The sequence below is a fragment of the Callithrix jacchus genome, chromosome 5 (genome assembly GCF_049354715.1).
Source record: "Callithrix jacchus isolate 240 chromosome 5, calJac240_pri, whole genome shotgun sequence".
NCBI lineage: Eukaryota > Metazoa > Chordata > Mammalia > Primates > Cebidae > Callithrix > Callithrix jacchus.
In genome coordinates, this window is record NC_133506.1 from 51,940,307 (window position 1) to 51,962,066 (window position 21,760).

The 21,760-nt window shown below is 41.5% G+C and overlaps 1 long non-coding RNA gene across 1 annotated transcript in view; it reads right to left on the bottom strand.

Moving 5' to 3' along the window:
* Positions 1-21,760, bottom strand: part of LOC128932063 (uncharacterized) — a 269,075-nt gene that overhangs the window by 224,664 nt on the left and 22,651 nt on the right. The window contains exon 2 of the long non-coding RNA XR_008481382.2: positions 2,376-2,435. This is a non-coding gene — a long non-coding RNA (uncharacterized LOC128932063). The remainder of the gene's footprint in view (positions 1-2,375; positions 2,436-21,760) is intronic.

The window sequence follows — 21,760 nt, forward strand, 5'->3', positions numbered from 1 at the left end:
ACACCTGTGGTTATTACATGTGCACCACAGGCACTTGCTAAGCCTCTGGAGGTCTCCGTTTTCTCATGTGAAACACAGATAAGGCCACGCACCTATTGTGTCTTTTACAAGGCTCTCGTAAAATGCCTTTCCTCCTACTTTTAACTCTGATTTTCAAGTATGACCTTGCAGCCTATTCACCTTGTTCTGATGTCACAAAGCCTCAAAAACAAGTAATAAAAACCACTTCGTGGAAAAAACAATGATCCCTAAAACAAGTGAATGTATCCCCCTTTTGTTGCACAATTAGCCAAATATGGCCTAAAATTCCTTCGCAAAACCCACGAAGACAAGTTAGCTGTGCCCCCCCACCCAAATTTCATCCTGAATTGTAGCTTCCATAATTCCCACATGTCATGGGAGGGACTCAGTGGGAGATAACTGAATCATGGGGGAGGGTCTTTCCTGTGCTGTGATAGTGAATAAGTCTTACAAGAGCTGATGGTTTTATAAAGGGCATTTCCCCTGCACAAATTCTCTCTTGTTTACCACCATGTAAGCTGTCCCTTGCTCTTCCGCCATGATTGTGAGACCTCCCCAGCCATGTGCAACTGAGCCAATGAAACCTCCTTCCTTTATAAATTACCTAGACTTGGGTATATCTTCATTAGCGGCGTAAGAACAGACCAATACCCCCACCATCTCTAAGCTACCACCCATTGATCTGTAAGCCTACTTTCCCTTTGATGTGTTTGATTATTGAGTATGAAGTATTTTAACCATTAAACTTTGAATGATACCACCCTCCAGGGGAGGTAGAGCTTCACACACAGGGTCCTTTACCAGAAGGAAGGAAAATAACACCTTTTCCCTGCATCCTGGGGAAATGTGTAGGCTCCTGAACTGAAAACAGAACTGAATCCATCAAGAGCTCAGACCAAAATGTGGGATGAAGGCAAGAGCATCAGCCAGGAAGAGGTCACACATCAGCTTGGTGATAGTGATAGTGACATTTATTCATCCACCTAATGTTCCACTACTCCTGACCTCACTCCAGAAACAACGAACTGCATTGATCTCCAACACAGCACACATTGTTATGCTCCTGTGCAATTTCTTACATGGCTCACTCTGCTCAGAACCCCTTAAGCTGGCTAACTCCTACTGGGCTTTCAAGACTCAGCCTGTGTCGCTTCTCCCAGGAAGACAGTGGTACATACTCTTCTTCCTTCTCATTGCCTCATAGCACCTGGCACATAACTTCATTACATTCATGTGGTTCCTTTAGATTCCTAATGGCAGAAACACAACACAAAATGACCTAAATCGAAGAGAAAGTCCAGGGAGTGGATCTAACTTCAGGCACAGCTGGAAACAAGAGCACAGATGATTTCAGCAGGAGCCTCTTCCCACTCTTAGCTCTGCTTTCCTCTGGGCTGGTATCACTCTCAGGCACCTCTCCCATGCCACAGCAAGGGTACTGCCAGCAGCAGTTCCAGGATTCCATCTTTCCCGCTCGCCCACCCCAGATGAAGATGCCTGTCTTTTGTGATGGTCCTAGATGGTCAGCCAAATACTGACACTCATCAGCTTAAATTATGTTCTCATCCTGGAACAATTACTTTTTTTTTTTTTTTTGAGCCAGAGTTTCGCTCTTGTTGCCCAGGCTGGAATACAATGATGCAATCTCGGGTCACTGCAACCTCCACCTCCCAGGTTCAAGCAATTCTCCTGCCTCAGCCTCCTGAGTAGCTGAGATTACAGTCATGTGTCACCACGCCCGGCTAGTTTTTTTGTATTTCTAATAGAGATGGAGTTTCTCTATGTTGGTCAGACTGGTTTTGAAGTCCCAACCTCAGATGATCACCCACCTTAGCCTCTCAAAGTGCTGGGATTACAGGTGTGAACCACCACGCCAGCCTCCTAGAACAAGTACTGCACCAGGAGGCAAAATGTTTTGACTAGCCACAACTAAGTCATATGCCAACCCTTTGATCTAAACAGCAGGGCCAGCCAACATCCAAGCTACGTGATCTGAAAGTTGGTGTATGTGGGGCCCCAAAGGAAAATAGGGTCTTAAAACCTGAAAAGGAGGCATAGATGGCAGGAAATCAAAAAAGCAAAAGCTCAAACACCAGGTGCACAAAAGCCCATCATCCTACTAACCACAACCTACTCACCATTGGTGTGCACGCCCCTCCCCACCATTGGAAAGTGCTTCCCAAGGATGGAAGCTGTGTCTTGGTCATGCTTCCCCAGGGCCTAGGAGAGGGCCTGGCATAACACAGGTATGAAGTAGAGATTTGTGGAATAAACAAGATGCCTTCCGTTCAACAGTCTTTGAATTGTACTATAAACAAGAAAACAGAAAATAGAACTGGAACTCAAATACCAACCTGGGCAATGTCACAGATCAAAATTCTCAAAGGGCAGAAATGAGTCTTCCTGGAACCTTCCTGAAAAAAAGAAAAGACTGACCAGTGAGTCCTAATCCCAAATTAGATACGGCCTACAGACCTACAGACCCTAACTCTTCCCCCATCCACTAAGGTCCCTTTCCAGGGCACGCTCTCCTTTGAACAAGTTCAGCTCATCAGGTATGTGCCAGGAGGAGATGCCTTTCCTCCAGGAAGTGTTTTCCTACCTTTGAAGACCCCAATTAACTCCAGTGTGAATTCTTGCTAGCGCCTCTACTTCATGGTGGAAAAGTTTTAGGGTGCTGCATCTTGTACCATGGCAGGTTTCCGTTAACTGCAGAACAAACTGCTCTCAATAGCTGTTTAATAACAGTCACCTGATTGGTTTTTGATGCGTTGGGGTAATCCACTTGACCCTCCAAAGCCAGGAAGGTCACCATTTTGGAGAAACAGGGGAGAAGAGTATTCGTGCCGAAATAGTATCCCTGGTGATTGTCAGGAAAACAAAAGAAATATATATGCACGTTTAGAATAAATTATTTTTATAATTGTAGACCTGTCCAAAATATGGCCCAGACCTTATAACTAAGGATGGAGAAGTGTGGTGGATTTAAATAGCTTCCTTTTGGAAATGCTATTTAAATTAGCTTAAGTCACAGAGGAACATGATGGCTCTTTATCTAGGAAGACTGCTGGAAAGTCATGGACTTACGATAAGACTGTCTCTCCCAGCATTGCCGATCATTGCCTTGCCTCAATCTCTTCTCATACAAAGGACTCTTTCTGAGGCAGAACTACAGCACCAGGTTAGGCACTCCCCCAAGAAGAGAACTTCTTTCAGCCATGCCAACAGTTTGTTCCAGGAAACACTCTGATTGGACACATTTAGGTCAAGCGCCCATCCATTGGACCAATTCCTGTTATCAGAAGCATGGCACCCTATGATTGGCCAAGCCTCTCCAGTCATGAGAGAGCAGGGTGATTTGTGGCTCCAAAGAAGTACATAGAATGATTGGAGGGCCATAAAGGAGATGCAATGGGTGTCTTGACAGAAGAGGAAGGGAGAATGCTGGGAGCACACACATACTTGCCCAAAACAAACGACACAAATCCCTCTGAAACCACCAGCATAACAGTAACTTTTCCAGATTCCAAAGTCAGTAACTCCAAGTGAAAAAGAATTTCCGTTATTTTGGCAACTCAGCAATAAGGGTGCACACATCATTGTTGTTATTACCCAGTTATGGAATTATTCATACATGCCAGGCACTGACCTAAGTGCTTTGCACATATTATCTCACTCAGTATGCTGTGAAGTACTTATTATTATTCTCAGGACACAGAGGGGGAAGCTGAGGCTTAGAAAAAGGAAGTGGCTTCTTCAAGCATACACAGCCAGTAACTGTAGGAGCCTGGATGCAAACACAAGGCTCTTATTACAGTGCTATACCTGCTCTACTATAGAGTAAAAACAAATAAGTAGAAGGCTGGAGGCACCCAATTCCCTAATGCTCATGCTCCCTCCAAAAGGATCAAGGGCAAAAGACAACACAGTACAGAACTGAGAACATAGATTTTGAAGTCAGGCAGACTCCCAACTCACCAGTGTGACCTTAGACAAATAACTTATCCTCCCTGGTCTTCAGTTTCCTGATCCATACAATGGGAAGGTAATGCCTATCCCATAACAGTGCTAAGAATAGAGATTACACACATGAATCTCAAAAACATGATGTGTCCCTTCTTCTTCCCTGCTTGTCCTTGAACAAAAGGATACATAAAAGAAAATATCAAAAATGGCCCTGATCACTTGAAAAGGCAAGTAAGCCGCTGAATACTGTGCAAGCTCGTCTACAAATAAAAAGCCTTAAACTAACCAATCACTGCCTGTTCTCACCCATAAGTGGGAGTTGAACAATGAGAACACATGGACACAGAGAGGGGAACACAACACACCATGCCCTATCGGAGGGTAGTGGGGTAGGGGAGAGAGAGCATTAGGAGAAATAGCTAATGTAGATGATGGGGTGATGGATGCAGCAAACCACCATGGCACATGTATACCTATGTAACAAACCTGCACATTCTGCACAGGTATCCCAGAGCTTAAAGTATAATTTTTTTTAAAAAGCCTTAAACTAATATACAAGTGAAAAATAATGGTAACACTTTTTGGTGGCTGGCAACTTTCCTTAAATACAAGTGTCTGCTGTGACTAGGGCTTAGGGAAATGGGAATACTGGTTACTGCTCACTGGGAATCTACTATATACCAGGCACTGTGATGCACCTTTTACATTTGCTATCTCATTTCATTCTCACAGCAGACTTCAGAGCTTCAGGCTTAACAGCTGCTTTAAATCCATCTGTGGCTGACGGGACTATCAACTGGTCAAACATTCACGTGCATACACTTTGCTCCCACAATCCTCTATCTAGAAATTATTCTTAGAGAAATAATCAGACATGCCAACAAAGATTTCTGCACAAGAAGGCTCTTCATATCAGTGTATATCATTTAAAAATTCCAAAACATCCAAACATCCAACTATAGTAAAAATTAAGTTTGTTGTCATCCATCCACAGGATAAGTGTTGAACAGCCTTTAAAATGAAGTTTTGAACTACCTCACTGTTAGCACCATTGCTTCTACAACTCAAGTACTTTGCCTCTGCCACCCACAAATGGAGCTAAGCAGCTGTGCCCTGAACAGAAGATCCCCTATTAAGGGCAGCCCTTAGGCAGCCATGTTTTATATCACATGACCTCCATGGCCACAGTTGATTGGACCTTTGGCAGGCACTGTCCACAAGAGGAGCCAATCCAGGAGCTACCTAGCAGTGGACATCACAGTCTGGCATGAAAAAATGAAGTTGACCAACCAAAGACCACTTTCAAGAATGTGAACTAGGAAATAGGGAAAAATACAACCATTCACTGTAGGAGCATAGCTGGGAATACAATAATGTAGAGTGGTGTAGAGATGGCTGGATAGCCTGGATGGGTCATCCCTAATTTAAAGTTACATTGGCATGGAAATGGATTGGGTACAAATGATGTAAATGGAGTGTAGTGAATGCACAAATTGGTAACCTGCTTTCATCAGGCCAGTAGACATGATTTATTTGGTCACACAATATTTTTTATATAATTTGCACTAGTTAACAACATTTAAAATTAGATAATGTATGAAAAAACTCAAATTTCTGATGCTTTCCCCCAAAGATGAGGAACAGGCTAAACCATATGGGAAGAAAAGACAATGGTGATTGTCCCTGGTGGAGCAGGGGCAGGGAGACACTAGAAAGGTGCATGAAGGAAATTTCTAGGGCAATTATAATTTCTACGTCATGACATCTATTTGGGTTACATAGATACATGTATTTGTCAGAATTTACTAAATGGTATATTTAAAGGATATACACTTCCCCTCTGTATATTTTAACTCCAAAAAGGGAGGGGGGAACTGTAAATCAATATTGGGCTCTAGTTAATGACATGCATGCTGAAGTGTAGAGGTGCAAAGCATACTGATGTCTGCAACATACTTGGAAATGCATCAAAAAATAAAATGAAATCGTAGGTAAATGCAAGGACAGATGAATACTTAAGTGGTAAATCAAGTAGTAAAATATTAATTATAGCATCTCAATTTGAATGTTTTTTTATAACAAAATGAAAAAGTGGCAAATTTCTAGTGGCTGCCCCCTTTAGAGAGGGCAGGTGTTCTCCAGTTTATCACAATCTCCAGCCACTCTTTAATTCCTGTATCAGCCTACTCCACCTATTTATGAGACCTTGCTATATTCCAGTCTGCAACCTCTGAAACAGAGAGTAAAGAAGGCAGCTAGAGAGGTGATAGGAGCTGGTACCCTGATACTAGAGGAGAGATCCGTACCCTCCTGTTCCTAAGGTCCCCATCTTCAAGCATCTCTATCTGCCTTCTAGTTCCTGCCCTTTCAGAAGTCCAGTTGGTCAATGTCAGAGTCTGCCCTCCTCTGGAATCAGAGCCTAAGATGAAAGCTGATACATGAGTTGTTTATTTAGTAGTAAGATTCGCAGGGAGTAAAAGGAGGGACAGAGGAATCAAACAGTAAGAAAGAGTCAGTGCAAAAATGTGTAACTGAGTGTTCCACTGCTGAGGTGACCAGTTGCTCCACTTGTGGCTCTTTCTAGAAGTCTTACAGAATACCTCTGAGAACTAAGGGAAGAATGTATCCCAAGAGATATCTGTTATAATCATCATGGAAGAATTCCATCCATTACCTTCCCAATATCCATTCCTCTCATGGCTTCTCTGCTAACAAATCCTCCCCACCCCCGACTTTTTTTTTCTAGACAGCAGCAGAGATATCTTGATCCCAGCTCCAGAGGGTGAATCATGATTGATTAAATATCTTGTAATAATTTTATATCCTTTCCCCACCAATTTGCCTAAAGATGACCATGGAACCCAATTCCAGTGAATGAAATGTAAGCAAACAACTTCTAGGACAACTTCCAGAAAAACCTTTTGATGTTCTGACAAAGAGAGACATACTAAGTTGGAAGTACCTGAAGCCCATTTCCTCATCTCTCTTCTTTTTACCTGGTACACAGAATTTACGCTTGGAGGTACAGCAGCCACGCTGCAATCAGGAGGTGACAAATGTTATAACACAACAAAGATTCTGTGAATGTTGGAGCAGAAAGGGAGAAAAAGACCAGGTCTCTGACAGCACTGGGTCTGGACTTCTACCTCCGGATTTCATAGGGGAGAAAATAATACCTACTAGTTCAACCCTCTGTAGTCTGCCTTCTATTTGCAGCTAAATCCATGCCTAACATACTCTTGGAATTTCCCAGGTGTTCAAGAACTTACTATCAACCTCCTCCTACGCACCATTCCTTGAAGCACTTGAGCAACCATGGCCTTGTATCCAGAAAAAAAGATAATTAAAGATTTCCCATCTCAATAAATGATCTCAATTTCTGTTTGTTTTGAGTCATGGTCTCGCTCTGTTACCCAAGCTAGAGTGCAGTGGTGCAATCACAGCTCACTGCAGCCTCAACCTCATGAACTCAAGTGATCCTCCCACCTCAGCCTCCCAAGTTGTTGGGATCACAGGCATGCACCACCATGCCTGGCTAATCTTTTTTTTTTTTTTTTTTTTTTTGTAGAAACAAGGTTTTACCATGTTGCCCAGGCTGGTCTTGAACTCCTGGGCTTAAGAGATTTGCCCACCTCAGCCTCCCAAAGTGGTAGGATTATAGGTATGAGCCACTGCACCCTGCCTCTCAAATGTTTTTAAACTCTTGCACAGGGTTAGACCATGTGTGACCTGGAAGAAGACTTGATTTGGCTAAGGCAGCTGTAATAATACAAAAGAGAAAGAAAAAAAAGCAAGCACCTCTTCAGGGCTCAAGGCACCACTCACGAAAGAAAGTCACCTATTCCTACTTCTCCTGGCAGTCGATTGAATTTGGAAACCTCCCACAAGGAAATCAAGCAGAAGAGTATGACATTCTATCTCCCCACCTAACATGCCCATTGCTGTGAAAGACAGAGAAGCAACCATGGACACAGGATTTATTTAAAGAGCCATTAGGAAAACTAGAGAAAGGCACATGAAAGTAGAGAAGAGCTTATGGCAACAAAACACCCTAAAAACACAGAAAACAGGAAAAACTTCACTGAGTGGGGCAGAAAGAGGATTATCTTGAGAAAGGCCAAAGAAGAAGTGATACTTGAACAGCAGCAAGTGAGAAGAACTGAATGGGGGCATTAGGAGACATGGGTTCTGGTCAGAATTCTGCTTATCTTTGGGACCATGATTTCATCTCTCGAATCTTCACTGAGCATCTGCTGCATGCCACCTCTGCTCAGCACTTGGAACACAAGAAGCCAGGTTCCATGAGCTGGGTGGAGTGGGGCACACCTGTAGTCCCAACTACTTCGGAGTCTGAGATGAGAGGATTGTTTGAACCCAGAAGTTGAAGGCTGCCCTGAGCTGTGACCACACCACTGCCCTCCAGCCGACACCACAGAGTGAGACCACATCTATAAAATAGATTTTAAAATAAAAAACAAACCAGGTTCCTACCCTCAAAGAACTCATTTTGGTCTCAATTTCTCTTATTTGAGATCTTGGATTCTCAAATGTCCTACAGGAATATTCTACACCGACTTCCCCAAGATGTGACCCTGTGAAACATGCTCTTTTCTGCAGAAATGTCACAGGGAAAAAGAAAGATTCCATGAACAGATCCATTGCAGACAAGTGTCAGCCGTGAACAGATCCATTGCAGACAAGTGTCAGCCGTGAACAGATCCATTGCAGACAGGTGTCCATCTACATCTTCCTCTAGATCTGTCCTGTCTAGTATAGACAAGAGGCTGTATAAATCTAAATGAAATTTAAAATTCAGTTCCTTGGTCTCAATAGCCATACTTCAGTGCTCAACAGCTATGCGTGGCTAGTGGCTACCTTACTGGACAGTGCAGAAAACGCTTATACCATCACAGAAAGAATTATTGGATAGCACTGCTATTGAAAAGACAGGCTGACTCTGGGCATATTGCCTATGAGTTCACCCTGTTCTGCAAGGTTAAAACATATTCAAAAGATGAAAAAATTAAAATGAATTAAAAAATGTATAAAGCCCACTGCCTTCATTAAAGGCTCTGAGAAAATGGATCTACAGCAAAATAACATGCTACATTTTTCAACTGTCTTTAACATTTGCTCTGTCCTACCACCCTTTAACATTTCAGTTTGCCACCTCCCACAAGCGGATTTTTGCAGGACATGTTTTATAGAAGGAAAACTGAGGCCAGGTGAGGTGGCTCATGCCTGTAATTCCAGCACTTTGGGAAGCTGAGGCAGGTGGATCACCTGAGGGAGTTCAAGAACAGCCTGGGCAACATGGTGAAACCTCATCTCTACTGAAAATACAAAAATTAGCTGGGCATGACGGTACATGCCTATAATCCCAGTTCCTTGGGAGGCTCAGGTACAAGAATCGCTTTGAGGCAGAGGTTGCAGCGAGCCAAGATCATGTCACTGCACTCCAGCCTGAGCAAGAGTGAGACTGTGTCAAAAAAATAAAAGAAGAAGAAGAAGAAGAAAACTGATCAACTGTTCCTCAGTGCCTGACCATTTTTCCCAAGAAGCTCTTATTTGTATTTGGATAACTTGCTGTTTGCTCATTTTTTCTGGCTTTCAACTCTGCCATTTGATAAGTGCAATCAAAATCTAAAGGAAAACAACCTAAGGGCCAGGTGCAGTGGCTCACGCCAGTAATCCCAGCACTTTGGGAGGCTGAGGAGAGCAGATCACCTGAAATCAGGAGTTTGAGACCAGCCTGGCCAACATGGTAAAACCACATCTCTACAAAATAAATAAATAAATAAATAAATAACTGGGTGTGGTGGTGGGCACCTGTAATCCCAGCTACTCGGGAGTCTGAGGCAGGAAACTCACTTGAACTCAGTAGGCAAATATTGCAGTGAGCCTAGATCATGCCGTTGCACTCCAGCCTGGGCGACAGAGCGAAACTCCATCTCAAAAAAAGAAAAGAAAAACAACTTAAGAGAAAATGCACAAAGACAATGTTGACAAGAGCTGCTATGTTTGGAGAGAAAATGTGGAACAACTAATCTACCCAGAACCAGGAAAGGAATTGTGAAATCAATTCTCATACATCCACTGGGTGGAATACTATCCTTCCCCTACAAATAATAGTTCTAATGTATATGTGAAAAGTTGGAAATGTTTATAACCTGACAGAAGGGAAAAATGAGGACACCAAGTTGCACATGTGTTATTATTCCAACAGTGTAAAAACAACCTATATTTGGAAAAAAAAAGTGAGCATGTTTATGTTTAGGCCTTAGAATTTGGGTATTTTGTTTTCTTCTTTCCTTTATTTCTCAAATATCTTTTCAAAGTACCTAGAACTTCCAGGAAAACAATTTAAAAAAGGAAAAAACACTGATAGAATGACAGCCAAGATGCATGTGGGGGCTGGGGGGTTGCTGCTGATTCACTTCAATGCGTGGATTTTCTGACGTTGCTTCTATTCTATTCAAGCAATTTGGGCAGTGTCAGCTCTCCACCCCTGCTGTAAAAATCCAAGCGTGGTGGCCTCTCCTTACTCCCACTGCTCTGAGCAATTCTCCATCACCCTTGGCACAGGGAAGTCGCTAGGGACCCCTGTCTGCAGGCTTCCCTGATAGCTGCCTGCCTGCACCATTTTTTCCCCTTGTGAAAGCCATACCAGCCTGATGGTCCTGCCCTCCCCACTCTGGGCCCCAAACCCTAACTGCCTCTCAAAATTCAGCTCCAACCTCCCCACTTACAACTTGCCCATCCACTCAGCTAGATGAAGTCTCCCTGAGAAGAAGTATGTGCCCAAGTGCCCAGCCCTAATTCTGGCAGACAGTGAATAGTTCCGTTTCCCTTCACTTTCTCCCTCTTCTTTTAAAAAATTAAACACTTGATTAAACAAACAGAAAATCATTTCTTTGCAAACGCCAGCCTGCAGAAGTGTCTTTGGCAGATAGTTTTTCCAGCCAGTTCTCTAATTGTTCCTTGAAACACCCACAGTTCATTTCCACAAACCCCACCCCACTTCCCCTAATGCCCATGACTTGGTAATAATTGGGAGGCCAGCGCCAGGCTGAGTGGATTCAATAGTCATTAAGCAAAATGGAAAAGTAAAACCAGAGCCTCGCTGGATCGCACAGTTATTTCTACACCTGAAGGGGAGCCACTTTTATTAAATTATGCATCCGGTGTGCCTTTTATTTCCTCAATGAGACCATGGTTCATAGCAGTTATGGGGATTACCTTTACCAATTAATTTCAACAATTTGCAGACTTGAGGCAATTTCACTGCATTATGTAGTGGGTGGATTAAGCATTTGAGCTTATGAAAGATTAATAATTTGTTTCTTGAACTCTGGACATTCCATGGGTCAGGGAACATGTCGTTTGGTGTGCTGTACCTACCTAGCTCTTTGGAGGCGTTCTCACTCAAGCTGGATTACCCCCTCAGGAGACAGAGTCACAATGTCCCTCTTTGCAGGGTTCTAATTGTGTCTGCTAATCACAAGAGCCTCATACGTTCAGGAAGAAAAATAATCAATAGCTCCCTGGTGAGACTAACCAGGATGGGAAATGGGCCTGAGGAGGGAGAACAGATGCCAGGAGCCTTGGCAGACAGGTTTCTGGAATAGTTTTGCTTTCAAAATCATATGTAAATAGCTGGGCCAGGCAACCTGACCTGTTGAGAAAAAGTCCTCTGCGGCCAACAGTGAAGAGTCTGACAAGCATTTCTTTTGGTCCTTCTATGCACTGAGGGCAGCACAGGATGTAAGAATGAGTGAGACCTGGAGCCTGCCTGCCCTCAAAGGGTTTACAGTCTCCCAGGCACAGCTCTGCGCACAAAATAGGCTCCTATTTGTATTTGAGTACAGAAATCCTACAATTCAATGTGGTAATACAGTAAAGAATCGAAAAAGATTTCAGGCCAGGTGTGGTGGCTCATGCCTGTAATCCCAGCACTTTGGGAGGCCAAGGCGGGTGGATCACAAAATCAGGAGATCAAGACCATCCTGGCCAACATGGTGAAACACTGTCACTACTAAAAATATAAAAATTAACTGGGCATGGTGGCACATGCCTGTAATCCCAGCTACTGGCAAGGCTGAGGCAGGAGAATCACTTGAACCCGGGAGGTGGAGGTTGCAGTGAGCCAAGATCGTGCCACTACACTCCAGCCTGGCAATAGAATGGAACTCCATCTCAAAAAAAAAAAAAGGTTTCAATGGTGACTGGCAGTCTGAGACATGTTCTTAGTCTTTCTCCTCCTCAGTCTCCTCACCTTTAAAATTAGGATAATGATAATGTCCACTTCGTGGTGTTGTTATGGGTAATAAATGCGTTGAGATTTGAAAAGCACTGGAACAGTATCTGGCTTAGGTTTAATTTTTGCATTCTGCTTAATGACTTAAAGGCAGATTGAGGCTGGTACTGGCCTTCCAGTTATTACCAAGTCATGGGAGTTGGAGGGTACGGGGATGAACTGTGGGTTCAGGAGAAAATTGCAGAGAAACTGGCTGTTCAGCCTGATATTTTCAAAGAAATTATGTTCTATTCACCTAATATTTGAGGCATAATTTAGAAATAAAATATCCTATAATTGATAATCAAATTTAAAAGTAAAGTACAAAATCAAATGCCACATGTCCTCAGTACCCAACAGAAGGATATTCATGATTAAGGTAGTTCCTGCTTCTAGAAATTCTCAGGACATGATTAATATCACATAATATGATGAAAACCAAAATACGGACAAGGCACTTAGAGAAGCAGCTATTAAGAAACAGTCCTTTGTTGTAACTGTGTATCACTCAGGGTCCGGACATGAAATAAATGGCTTGCTCAAGAGAGACAAAGAGAATTTAATAAAGGATCAACTTATGAACGCATGGGCATAACTAAGGAAAACCAGTTAAGGAGTGGGGAAATGCCCTGGAGCTGGCAACGGCAGGAAGCCATCCTAGCCTGAAGGAGCACATAGTAGTGGGGCCCAGGACCTGGAGAGACCCAAAATTGGAGGAACGCGCCACCTGACAGGTGCTGTTACTTAAGGGGAAGAGCTCAGTCTGCCATCATATGATATTGTGGCTTGAGCTTCCATCTCTGATGGCTCCCACTGGACGAACCCAACTGGAAACCAGGGGACCAAGGGCCATGACTGATATAGCACACACAGGTCATCTTGCCAGGAAAAAAAGCATTATGGGACTAAGAGGCACACAGCGAAAATCTGGTACATCTCAACTGTAAAATTAGGAGAATAATAGTACCCTTGTCAGAGGACTATTCTGATCATTAGATTTTAAAAGTACATAAAGCACCAGGCATGGTGGCTCACACCTGTAATCCCAGCACTTTGGGAGGCTGATGTGGGTAGATCACAAGATCAGGAGTTCAGGACCAGCCTGGCCAACATGGTGAAACCCCGTCTCTACTAAAAATACAAAAATTAGCTGGGCATGGTGGCTCATGCCTGTAATCCCAGCTACTCCAGAGGCTGAGACAAGAGAATTGCTTGAACTGGGACCCAGGAGGCAGAGACTGCAGTGAGCTGAGATCGTGCCACTGCACTCCAGGCTGGGCTACAGAGTGAGACTCTGTCTCAAAAAAATAAAAATAAAAATAAAAAATACATAAAGCACAGTCTTTGACACACATCAATGCTCAATAAATGTTAGCTTATTATAGGATTATTAGTCCATATAATCAATTTACCTCTAAAGTATGGGGTATAAATACTGATGTTTTCAGATGACCTAGAAGTAGATTCCTTCTGAAAGCCCATCTTATTACGGCCTCAAGGATTTATATTAATTAATTTATCTCTATTTATTTCTTGTTTATAGTAAAAAATTTGCCAGAGAAGTCATTTCAAAGGTGGTCATTCCACCACACACACTCAAAAGGAAAATATTTCTTGTTTATGAGGATTTTTGTGCCTTGAATGTAACATCCCCTGCCCATCAGGAAAGAAACAGTTCTTACAAAATAGAAATGATTTTTCTGCAAAGAACCTGCTGTTCCAAATTTGTGGAAATTGATTCAATATTCTGTTCAGTATTTGCCTTAATTTCTATGTGAAAATCCAGTGTAAAAAGTTTTAGGTTTATATATAGCCTGAGACATACAATGGTCTGAGAGATGTTTCACCACAAGAGGTCCAGAAGGAAGTATTACTTACCACCTCTTCCTCCCTTGAAAGCAAAAGATGAGTTTTTCAAAACTAAAATACTGATCTAAAGCTCAACATTCAAATGTAACATATAAAATTGCTATCAATACTATTCATATTGGAGGGTTTTAATTTCTTGTGGTCAGTAATTTTGTACCAGGTATATCCAGAGATTTGTGCCAGCCTGTGGCAGCCCTAGCTCTACAGTGTGGGCAACCTATAGTTATAAGCCCTAGGTACAGAGCCTTACCAGCTTCCTACTTGCTACCTGGATTCTGTGTACCTTCATCTGAAATGGAAGCCAGAGTGCCTGCTTCAAATTACACCTCTATAACTTAGTAACTAAATGACCTTGGGCAGATTACCCTTTCTGGATGTCAGTTTTTCCATCTATAAAATAGGAATAATAATAGCATGTGCCTCTAAGAGCTGTTGTAAAAATTAAATGAATAATGAAAGCAAAGCACTTAGCATGGTGCCTGGCATTCATTCATTGAACAAATATTTACTGAGAATCAACAATGTGCTAAGTACTGTTCTAGGCAGTACTTAGTCCTGCAGATAAAAAGTCTGCCTTCCTTGATCTTCTCCAAGTAGAATTACTTGGGGAAACCAGGCCATAAAAATAATAAACAGTCAAATGATAGAGCATGTTAGAAGGTAATGAATTTCCTAGAAAAAGTAAGGCAAAAGCAGGGGATTCCAGGCAGTCAGCAAGTGTCAGGGATTATGATTTTAACAACATATGAGAGAAGACTTCACTGAGATGATAGTTCCGCTAGCATTTGAGGATGATGAGGTGTGAGCAATGGAGATATTTGGAGAAAGAGTGTTCCAGGTGGCAGAAAATTGCCAGTGCAAAGGTCCTGAGGCAGGATACTCTCTGCCACATTCAAGGAATAGTCAGGGGGTCTGAAGTGGTCAATAGTAATATGTTTTGAAGGTAGAATCAGGAGGATTAGATCAAGTGAGATGTGAGAGAAAGAGGAGACAGGGATGATTCCAAGGGTTTGTCTTGAGCAAGTAAAGGGATGGCATTGCCATTTCCTGGGACAGCGAGTTAGCCAACCTACTCTTTTGTATTTTTTTTAATTTAAATCCACTTTTTATTCTTTCATAGATTTTAACAATTAGATAACATAATTTTTAACATAAAGGTAGTGAAATCTCAAAGATAAGGAGGTGCTCCGTGTGTGTGTGTGTGTGTGTGTGTGTGTGTGTGTGTGTATGTGTGTGTTCTTCTATTCATTCTTCGGTATGGAAGGAAATTTCCAAAGGGTACAATGTCTGAGATTTAACACTGGAAAAATACATATGAAACTTTAACCGGCTCCATTTAAGACACGATACAGCACAATAAATATAGACCTACATCATCTTTTTAAAATTTTGTATTGCTTTATAGTGAAAAATTCCAGGATTTGATCTGGACTCTCATCTCATGCCAAAGCTGGTCCTCTACTCTATATTCCCATGCTTTGGCGATCAAACCTCAGTCCCTCCAGGGCACCCTGGACACAGTGTCTGAACTAACCTGTCAACAAGAGTGTATTGAGGACACTTTCCCACTCAGCATTAATACTGGGGCTACATTAGCCTGAATTAAAGCTCAGTGAGATAGAAGTGTTTTTCCAAGGGCCCTGTCACGAGTCAGAATTGGGGTTTCCAGCTCGCACAAATTCACCCACCTTGGCATGAATAATGCTTCTCCTTGAAAGCAGCACTTCTTACCCTTCTGGGGATCCATTCTGAGAATCTAATGGAAATGATAGATCACATTCCCTGGAAATAAACCTAGACACACATGGCTGCATAGATCATTTCTGGAGGTTCATAGGCCCTCCTCTTTAAAGCTTATCTGTAAACCTGCTTAGGAATCCCAGGCTATAAAGTAAAGTTGAAAATAACCACATTGGCTGGGCTGAGTGCCTCATGCCTGTAATCCTAGCACTTTGAGAGGCCGAGGCAGGAGGACTGCTTTAGGCTAAGAATTCAAGACCAACCTAGCCAACATATCAAGATCCTGTCTCTTTAAATTTTTTAAATTATTAATAAAAAAGAAATATAAAAAATAAGAAAATAACTAAATTATTGCCTAGATATTTGTTATTATTTTGAATAGATGATAGACATACAAGGTAGAAGAATACCAAAATAAAAGCACGAAGGGTATTAGGTGGCCCACTCCTGTCTTTTAGCATCTCAGTTATAGTGACCAGATGCATTCACCCCTAACAGGTCCTTCTGTAGACACCCAGAGATGAAGGGAGGAGTGTCCTTTTTTTTTCACACAGAAGGTATATTCTTGGTTTTTCTCACTTAACTGGCTCTTATTGATTAATATTTAGTGATCTTTTAGTCTCTTGCCATTAAAGAAAATATTATGATAAATAACCGTGAACTCACTGTTTTTGCTCATTTAGGAGTATATCTGTAGCAGAGCTCCCAGAAGCAGGACTGTAGGTGCCTAGGACATGTGCATTTTACATTTAATAGATCTTCCAAGTTGCCCTCCAAAGGAGCTCTACCAATTTACACTTCCACCAACAAAATTACCAAGTATTTTAATAATACTACCACATATTTCTCAGAACACGAATTATTAAATTTTTTAACTAAGAAGTCTTTTATAATTAAATGTTTCCTGACTTCTCTTAAATAGTCCAGGTTCATTCCACAAATTATTCTTACAAATAAAAAACAACAGTCTAACTTACACATTCACACTTATCGCTGCCAAAAAGCAAAGGCAGGCACATAGGTAAGCTTGAACGCTCATCTGTTAAGAGGGACTCTTTCTTGACAATAACCCCTCTGCCCCATTATTAATGGATAAACACCCCATTGTTAATATCTTATGAGAACTGAAGATTGCTTCGATTCCAAAGGAACTTCATATGAATAATCCAGAGCAGAGAGAAAAGTCTGAAAGATCAAAATCCTCAGGGAAAAGAAAAAATGCCAAAGCCAGAATCCATTCTCATGTCAATTAGTTCCTGTGAAGAGCTATTTAAGCAGTTGCTAATTAAAACAAATTGAGACCAGGTCTAACCCTTCTACTCTATGGAGTAGAACAACCCATGCTTTCAAAATTGAATACATGACACCAAGCACATTTATGAATGAACAAGAAATGTTATTAAATAAACTGAATGGGGAGAAAAGTGCATTTGAACCTGGATGAATCAACCAAGATTCTGTCCATGAGTTGCAAGGGACTAAGATTCATTCATCCATCAGGCACGTTTTGATTCAAGTGTCAAACACCATCCTGGAATGGTCTTTCCCCATCTCTTGGCTCTGCCCTTCTTCACACTGGCATTCTCAAGAAAAATGGTTCTCAGCAACTGCAAACCTAAATCTCATCCTGGGAGAGGCAGCACCTCCTCCTCTGAACACCTGGGACAAAACAGCTGAACTCTAAATCAGACCCCAAACCATGCCCATCATTGCACCAATCCTGCATCTTCCAGGAAGGAGAAGGACAGAGTTTGTTTCCACTCTTCTTCCTCCACTACCCCTCTTCAGAAACATCTTCCTGGGTAAAGGAAGAATGGGTTCAAAGGAAATACACTGGCTTTTTATTAGCAGGTGCTGTTTGTAGGTCTCTCCTGACTCTCAAATGTCCCCCGTTGATATGGTTTGGCTGTGTCCCCACCCAAATCTCATCTTGAGCTGTAGTTCCCATAAATCCCACATGCTGTGGGAGAAAGCTGGTGGGAGATGATTGAATCATGGTGGCAGTTTCCTCAAACTGTTCTCCTGGCAGTGAATAAGTCTCACAAGATATGATAGTTTTATAATGGGAAACTCCTTTCACTTGGTTCTCATTCTGTCTTCTCTACCACCATGTAAGATATGCCTTTCACCTTTCATCATCACTGTGAGGCCTCCCAGCCATGTGGAATTGTAAGTCTATTAAACCTCTTTTTCTTTATAAATTATCCAGTCTTTGGAATGTCTTTATTAGAAGTGTGAAAACGGACTAATACACCTGTCAAGGTGGGCATTCTAATGCCAGCTCCGTCAGGCACCATATCAGGGAATCATTTAAAGAATGCTCCCTCTCACTTTTATTAGAGGCCCCTGATATTGCATCATTTCCTTACACAGTATATGACTTTCTGGCCTACACCTTGTAGGCTCCCTTAACTCTTGCCTTAAGGTCACTTGGGGTCTCTTGCCCTGACTGACAGCCCACTGTGGCTCATAGCCAGCTGCTTGGCACAGTATCTTCTTGACCAATGAGGAAATGGGCATTACAGTCCCAGAAACCTTGGCAGATGAAAGGAGCTTCCTCTGCTGCCTTTTCTTTCTTTCACTACCATTTGGAGCTGCTCTAGACAGCTCTGTGCCTTCAGGCTCCTCTAGGCAGGGAGCAGGCACCAGTCCCCTTATGCCCAAATGCCTGCATGTCAAGCTCTCCTAAGCCCTCATTTGTGTTCTGCTCCAGAAGTACTAGGGGTATGGGATGGAAGGTCCACAGATTTTGATAATAGCCAAAAAGTAGGAACAATACAGAGGTCCATCAACTGATGATGAATGCATAAATAAACTGTGGTACATTCATACAAGGAAATATCATTCTAAACTAAAAATAAATAAAGTTGGAACAACTGGATATACACATGCAAAAGAATGAATTTGAACCTCTACCTCACAACATATACAAAAATTAACTCAAAACGGGTCAAAGACCTAAATGTAAGAAGTAAAACTATAACACTTTCAGAAGTAAGCATAGGTGTAAATCTTCATTACCTTAGATTGGACAATGAATTCTTAGAAATTATAACAAAAGCACAAGCAACAATGAAAAAATAGATAAATTGGACCTCATCAAAATTAAAAACTTTTTTCATCAAAGGACACTTTGAAGAAAGTGAAAAAGACAACTTACAGAACAGGAGAAAATATTTAAAAGTTATATGTCTAATAAAAGTCTAGTATCCAGAATATATGAAGAATTATTGCAACACAACAACAAAAAGAAAAACAACCCAATTTTTAAGATAGGCTTAAAAAAGATTTGTCAAATGAATTGTCATTTCTCTAGAGAAGATATACAAATGGCTAATAAGCACATGAAAAGTGCTTATGACATGACAACATCATTAGTCATTAGGAGATGACTTCTTACCCTCACTAGAATGACTGTAACCTAAAAAATAATAAGTGATCACATGGATGTAAAGAAATAGAAAGCCTTGCATGTTGCTGGTAGAAATATAAAGTGGGGCAGTCACTTTGGAAGAAAATAGTTGGCAGCTCCTCAAAAAGTTAAATATAACATTATCATATGACTTAGTTTGATAAGGAATTGCTATATAGGTATATACCCAAATGAATTGAAAACAAATATTCAAATACTTGCACATTAATGTTCACAGCAGCACTACTCACAATAGCCAAAAGGTGGAAATAACTCATATGTCCATCAGCTAATGAATGGAAAAACAAAATGTGACATATCCATACAATGGAATATTATTCAGCCACAAAAAAGGATTAAATACTGATATATGCTACAACGTGAGTGAGCCTCAATAACATTACATTAAGTGGAAAAAATAAACTAGACACAAATAGTAACATATTGTATGATTCTACCAGAACAGATAAATCTATAGAAACAGAAAGCAGATTAGTGGTTGCCAGGAACTGGGGAAAGAAAAAAAATGGGTAATGACTGCTTACTGAGGACAGTATTTCTTTCTGTACAGATGAAAATATCTTGAAACTAGATAGAGGCAATGGGATGGTTGGTTGCAAAATATTCTGAAAGTACTAAATGCCACAAAATTGAACACTTTAAAATAGTTAATAGTCATTTTGATATTACATAAATTTTATCTCAATTTTTTTAAAAAATAAGAAATAAATGGAGTACTGACACATTCTACAAAATGAATGTGCCTTGAAAATATCATGCTAAATAAAAGAAGCCCATCACATACTGTACGATGTCCAAAATCGGCAAATCTGAAGAGACAGAAAGCAGATTAATGGTGGTCTGGGGTTACAGGGAGATGCAGGGCCTGGGGCATGACAGCTAAAGAGTCTGCAGTATATTTTTAAAAGAATAAAAATGTTCTATCATTGATTGAGGTGATTACTGCACAACTCTGTGAACATAATAAATGCCATTGAATTGTATATACTTTAAATGGGTGGATGGTATGGTAAGTGAATTATAACTCAAAGAAGCTGATAAAAACTAAAACAGACAACCAGAGCCTCTGGAGAAAGAGAAAACCTGGCTAACACTTTGCATTCCGCCTATGTATTCAGGCCCCAGTCACACTGTGCCAGATTTCTGAACTATAAAACTATGAACTAATAAGGGAGGGTTGTTTTAAGCCACTAAGCTTGTGGTAATTTGTTACACAGCAATAGAAAACTAATACACATGCTGCTGAGCAGCAGGAGATATTTCTAGGTAATTCTAGGAATCTATAAGTTCCCAGTTTGCAGAGGAGAAGTGACTGCCTATTGATCAGATGAGCCTGGGAGGAAGACAGCCTCCCTCAAATTACTGAGCTCAACAATAATGAGACATAGGCGGGAAGACAGCCACCACAACCAGGCTGAAAATTGAAATGGAGCCACACAGCTGGGCAGATGGCACAAGGAAAATTACAAACTCAGTCCGTCCTTTTCAGACACTATCCCTGCACTTTGTTTCTTTCCTTCATAGGACTCATGAGGATTTACACACAGATTGTGTAATTTCTTGTTCCTTCATTCACCTCTGTCTCCATCACTAAAATGTAAAAACCAGTGGTGGACAGGATCATGTCTACCTTATTCAATATCTACTTTCCCAGCTCCTATCAGACTGTCAGCCTAAGAAAGCACCCAGTAAAAAATGGATGGGTCATGCCTATAACCCATCGCAGTGGCTCATGCCTATAACCCCAGCACTTTCAGGTGCCAAGGTAGAAGGATGGCTTCAGCCCAGAAGTTCAAGACTAGCCTGGGCAACAAAGTGAGACCCTGTCTCTACAAAATAATCCAAAAATTATCCAGGTGTGGTGGCACGTGCCTGTAGTCCCAGCTACTTGGGAAGCTGAGGTAGGTGGATGGCTTGAGCTCAAGAGGTTGAGGCTGCAGTGAGTCATGACAGCACCATTGTACTTCAGCCTGAGCAATAGAGCAAGACCCTGTCTCAAAAACTAACTAAATAAATAAATACAAAATGGATAAAGGACTGCTGCTGCTGACCAATGTGAGGAGATTACAAAGTTATGCCTGCTGAATCCCAGACTAGCTCTATTCATGTCTTGGTCATCTCTCATCAAGGTAAAAAGATTTAGTAGTCTCATTTTACAGATGAAGAAGTGAGAGTCAGAGAGATTAAGAGACTACACAGCTCCTTATATAGAATGGCCAAGACTAGAACCCACTTTCGTCTGGCTCAAAAACACCAGGTTTCTCCCACTAGTCTCTGATGCCTCCAGTCTTCAGGAGAAGGCCTCTTCACAGGCAGCAACAACAAAAATAGATAAATATGACTACATAAAACTAAAAAGCTTTTGCAGAGCAAAGGAAGCAATTAACAGAGTGAAGAGTCAACCCACAGAATGGGAGAAAATATTTGCAAACTAT